This window comes from Eurosta solidaginis, chromosome 1 (assembly GCF_040869045.1).
Source record: "Eurosta solidaginis isolate ZX-2024a chromosome 1, ASM4086904v1, whole genome shotgun sequence".
In the NCBI taxonomy this organism is placed as follows: domain Eukaryota; kingdom Metazoa; phylum Arthropoda; class Insecta; order Diptera; family Tephritidae; genus Eurosta; species Eurosta solidaginis.
The window spans coordinates 103691435-103697140 of record NC_090319.1 but is presented as its reverse complement, the minus strand read 5'-3'; the positions used below and the strand labels follow the sequence as shown (position 1 = coordinate 103697140).

Sequence of the window (5706 nt, the reverse complement as noted above, 5' to 3'; positions counted from 1 at the left end):
GACTGGCAAACGGGATCGCAAAAATGTGGCAAAGTTGGACCCAATCGTTGTTATAACTTTCATCGATTTACTGATGATAAGTATCGTTATTGCGCAAGTAGTCCGACTTCTGCTCACACCCTTCTAATAAACATGAATCGTAAGGCGATTTCTTTTGGCCACAATCCTTTCGGTCACTTGGGATTACCTGATGTGAAAATATGCGAAATACCTACTATTATGCCACGTCGAGTGGTAGCCGTGCTGGTGGTGAAAACGAAATTTTGTTTCGCGCACTCCCTTGCTCTATGCAAATTCCATTCTTGCTTTTAATTTGTGTGTTGGAATTTTTATTAATTGAAGCTTTTTTTTATTATGACTGCGTTGGCTTTTGAGACACTCTGTGTATATACTTTGTGCCTTTGATAACTTTAGAATGTGAGCGCTTTTTATCTCAAGCTTTTGACAATCGTGTTTTCATTTGATTTAAATTTCGATGGCTACTTTTTTTCCTTGGTTTGGAACGCGTCAACGTTGTCCAAGCTGCATGTGGTCGGTACTATTCCCTCCTTTTGACGAAGACAGGTACTGTTTATGCCTGCGGAGAGAATAAGTCAGGCCAACGTGGTATAGGTAACACCCAGCCGGTGGTAAGTATCCCAACCCCAATAAACTACCGTGGTCCGCCAATTATTCGTATATGTTGTGGAGCCGAGTGTTCCGTGATGCTCATCATTAAAGGTAATTTGCATACATTTGGGTTACCCGAATACGGTCAATTGGGACATAACAGAGATGCAAAGTATTTCGTCCATGCGAACAAATTATCTTTTCACTTTGAAACGTCTCCAAAACAAAAAAAAGAAAAAATCGTACTTTATATTGAGAAAGGCAAGAAGGACATGTAATACCTATAGGGACTGTTCTAATTGTCGACTTCGCCTGCGGTAATAATCATACGGTCGCCATTGATTCTAAGAAGCGTGTGTATAGATGGGGATTTGGCTAATAATTTTTCTGAAAAATGGGATGGTACAGTTGTATAACTGACTCATTTTGTTTTATTGATTGTCATAATAAGCTACAAAAAACCCTCACTTTAATACAAAATAGCTCAGTTATGGGAAAGAAACAAAAAAACAAAAACCAACGTCCATACAGTACACAAATAACCTGTTTAGTATGAATAACCTCACGTAGCTCTAAATAATGTTGTTTTTTATTAACATCTTGAAACCGTCGTGGCGTTAAGGCTACTAAATTCGTTAACAGGGGTTATACTGTTCTAAATTTCTGTGATGCGTTCTTTGAGGACAGCAGCGCTAGAAACCGGGTTTTTCTCCATGCCTAAAGCCATTTAGTATGCTTTGGAGCCTAATTTCGGAAAACATAACTTCCCCAAAATTATCGTTTTGCTCCAATACCCCGATCGGTGCTTCATAGGGTAATTTTGTTTTTTTTTTTTGAAATAAGGTTTAAATAAAAATGATTGGAAACCTTTTGTGCTCCACGCACGTGAGAAAAAACCTTTGTGCGCTAAGCTATCAGCTTTTAAATTTTAAGGAAAAACTTTTTTTTGTCAGCCATGAAAGTCTTAGAGGAGCATGTTGAAGATATGCCATTATCATGAGTAAAATTTTGGGAACGTGTTGGTTTGGCCCCCATTTTGTTTGTTTGTATGAATGTGACTCCGCCAAATAGGAGGTGTGTGAATGGCTCCGCTATACATAGGAGCGTATAGTGCACTCATGCCAAAACATAGGCAGTTGTATGAATGTAACTCCGCCAAATAGGAGGTGTGTGAATGGCTCCGCTAAACATAGGAGCGTATAGTGCACTCATGCCAAAACATAGGCAGTTGTATGAATGTAACTCCGCCAAATAGGAGGTGTGTGAATGGCTCCGCTAAACATAGGAGCGTATAGTGCACTCATGCCAAAACATAGGCAGTTGTATGAATGTGACTCCGTCAAATAGGAGGTGTGTGAATGGCTCCGCTAAACATAGGAGCGTACATTTCACTCATGCCCAAAGCAAGGCCATGGGCGCATGAAAGCAAGTCTTGCGCCGAGGTGAATTAGTTAAGTTATATATATATAGATATGGCCTAACCAACGCGTTCCCACTTGAGCTCATATTCAATTTTATAACTAAACATTAGGCAATCTTAACCCAATGCCATCTGCAAAGGTGTACTACTGTTTAGATAAATATAGGTTTGCAGACAGGAAATTCTCCTGTTGTATAATAATTTCATGGCTGATAAGAAAGCTCTTAAACCTAGACTTATTTCAAAGAGCAATTGGCTCATCGCATCGTTGTTTTGAAATTTGTTCCTAGGGAGTGTTGCATGAAGGGTTTGCTGGTCTTGGATAATTTGTAATAGGATAATAAGAATTATAGACAAGCTTCAGATCCCTAATTCGGTGTCACACCCTGACTAGAAAAGAAGTGGAATTAGGGAGAATGAGAAGTGGGGTATTAAAGATCTCCGACCCTCTCCTCGCAAGGAGGAAGCAAGACCAACTTTGTGATTGGTCTCGTCGTGTGCCCTCTCGCGGTATCAAGCTCGACGACTCGAACTCGATTGTCGGCTCCATAATGGAGTTTGGTTATTCGCCCTAATCTCCATTCGTTCGGAGGTAAATTTTCCTCTTTTATGACTACCAGGTCCCCTTGTTTCAGATTGGCTTGTGGGTGTTTCCACTTGGTGCGTTTTTGCAATTCGGTGAGATATTCGGACTTCCACCGTTTGCAAAACGTTTGATGTAATGCCTTCAGCTTCTCCCAGCGGTTGACAAGTGAGGCACGATTCTCACTGACGTCAATCTCTGGTGGGGCTAGTAGATGACCGCCAATGAGGAAGTGTCCCGGAGTGAGTGGTTCCAAGCTGGACGGGTCGTTGGAGGAGGGGCTCAGAGGTCTCGAGTTGAGACAAGACTCAACTCTGCAAAGAAGGGTACTGAACTCCTCCATAGTAAATTTGTAGTCCAACGCTATCTTTTTGAAGTGGTTTTTAAAACTTTTGACTCCAGCTTCCCACAGTCCGCCCATATGAGGGGCGGCTGCAGGTATGAAGTGCCATTGAAGGGTTTGGTGATAATACTTCGATAGGGTTTGGTTACGCGCATCGGCGAGGAAAGCTTTGAGTTCGGATCGAAGTGCTCGAGAGGCACCGACGAAGTTTGTTCCGTTGTCGGAGTATATGTTCTTCGGACACCCTCGCCTGGCGACAAACCGATCGAAAGCTGCTAAAAAGGCGGCGGTACTGAGGTCACTCGCGACTTCTAAATGAATCGCCTTGGTGGCAAAGCAGACAAAGAGGCAGACGTAACCCTTTGATATGCGGCATCCTCTTCCGCTATAAGATTTGATGTCAAACGGTCCGGCAAAATCTACCCCCGTATTGGTGAAAGCCCGGGAAAAGGTGGTTCGCTCTGGAGGTAGATCTCCCATCAGTTGGGTTTGGGTCCGTTTGCGGAATATGGTACAGGTTTTGCAATTATGTATGACCGATCGGATCATATTTTTTACCCTAGGTATCCAATATTCTGTGCGTAGGCGACGAAACATCAGTTGGTTCTCACCATGCAGGGTATCTTTGTGGATGAACTGGACAAGAAGTCGTGTGAGCCGGCAGTCATACGGCAGAATGATCGGGTGCCGTTCACTGTAGGGAAGATCCTTGGCCCCTGAAAGACGACCGCCCACCCTCAATATGCCCTTTTCATCGACAAGCGGGGTAAGAGGCAGGATTTCACTCTTTGAACCGATGAGTTTCCCGGATTTCAAACTCGAAAGTTCCTCCGAATAATGCTTCCATTGGTAGAGAGCTATTAAACGACTTGTCGTGGCCTGAATTTCAGTGGGTGAAATGAAGTACGATTCCGCTTTAAAGGAAGATTTTGTTTTAGTATTGGTACTTTGCGAAAACCTTATAATATATGATATGACCCGCAAGGCTCTTGAAAGTTCTGAAAACCTTTCTAGGATATCCTCATTTCCACTTATTTTTGATGTGGTAAAGGCTTTTACGCGCTTTTGCTCAATATCTGTCTGATACTCCTTTCCTTGATTTGGCCACTTTGAATTGTCTTCTTGTAACCAAGAAGGTCCCTGCCACCACAAGGAGCTTGCGACTAGGTCTTTTGCGGACAGCCCTCTGCTGGCCAAATCTGCTGGGTTTGATGCAGACTCTACGTGGTGCCAGGCACTGTTCCCTACCTTTTCTACGATTTTGGTTACTCGATGAGCCACAAATGTTGACCAAGAGCAGGGAGGTTTTTTAATCCACGCTAAAACGATCGTTGAGTCAGTCCATAGGTGTGTATGGAATTTTCCCAAGTTCAGGTTTTCGCGCACTGATTCTAAAGTTTCGGCTAACAAGACTGCTCCGCACAGTTCCAATCTGGGTAGCGAAATTGTTTTTACGGGAGCTACTCTTGTTTTCGCCATTAGTAGGCTGACGTGGACCTCCTCATTAACCCTTGCCCTAAGAAATATTGTAGCTGCATAGGCTTTTTCGGATGCGTCGCAGAACCCATGTAATTCAACGTCCGCATTTAGTGTAAAATTTACCCATCTTGGTATCTGTATATTGTTAATATCCGGGTAGTCCTCCATAAATATTTGCCATTTATCTAGGGTACGCGTGGACACTGTCTCGTCCCAGTCAGTTCCTTCCAGCCAGATGTTTTGCATTATGATCTTGGCTACTATGATGACTGGCGCGAGCCATCCCAAAGGATCGAAGAGTTTGGCGATCGCTGAAAGTATTGCCCTTTTCGTCAGGACCTCACGATTTTCGATAGGTTTTGCGGTAAAATAGAAATAATCCGAATGCGCGTTCCATCTGATGCCTAATGTTTTGACTGTACTCGCATCCTCGAATTCCAGAAAATCTTCGTTTAGCAAGTGGGATTTTGGGATTCCTTTCAGTATTCGGCTGCAGTTCGAAGTCCACTTTCGCAAAGAAAAACCTGCTGACCGTAGTACGTGGGTGACTTCCTCCCGAGCTTTAATTGTAGACTCGATGCTGTGGCCTCCTGCTAGAACGTCATCGACGTACATGCTTGTACGCAGAATGCTGGCTGCTATGGGTGATGAAGTCTCTACATCATCTGCTAGTTGGTGCAGTGTCCTTATTGCCAAATACGGAGCACAGTTAACTCCAAACGTTACTGTCTTTAATTCATAGACGTTGATAGGATCCCCTTGATTATTGCGAAATACTATTCTTTGGAACTGGGTTTGGTTGGGCATTACCCATATTTGGCGATACATCTTCTCTATGTCGCCATTAAAGGCATATTTGAAGAATCGCCAACGAAGGAGCAGAATTGTTAGGTCGGCCTGCAGTACGGGGCCGGTGTATAACACGTCATTCAAACTAGTGCCATTGGCAGTGGGACACGATGCGTTAAAAACTACTCTTACTTTTGTAGTCGTGCTCTCCTCTTTTATTACCGCATGATGAGGCAAAAAATAGCAATTTGTTGCATGGGGAGGGATAATGGTGGGAACTTTTGTCATATGCCCTAGTGTTTCGTATTCAGCTAATACTCTATTGTATTCAGTTTGCAGGGCTGGCGTTTTCGATAGACGCGTCTCGTTTCGGTAAAACTGAGAGCAAGCGCTTTTCAGAGAGGGCCCTAATGTGATGCTGTTTGGAAACCCCTGCTTGAATGGTAGGGCTACGATGTATTTCCCATCAGTATTCCTTTTTGT

General features: G+C 43.4%; 1 pseudogene; it reads left to right on the top strand.

Annotated features, from left to right (window-relative positions):
• Positions 1–476: 476 nt before the first annotated feature.
• LOC137237461 (protein RCC2 pseudogene) lies at positions 477–1842 on the top strand (annotated as a pseudogene).
• The last annotated feature ends 3864 nt before the right edge of the window (positions 1843–5706 follow it).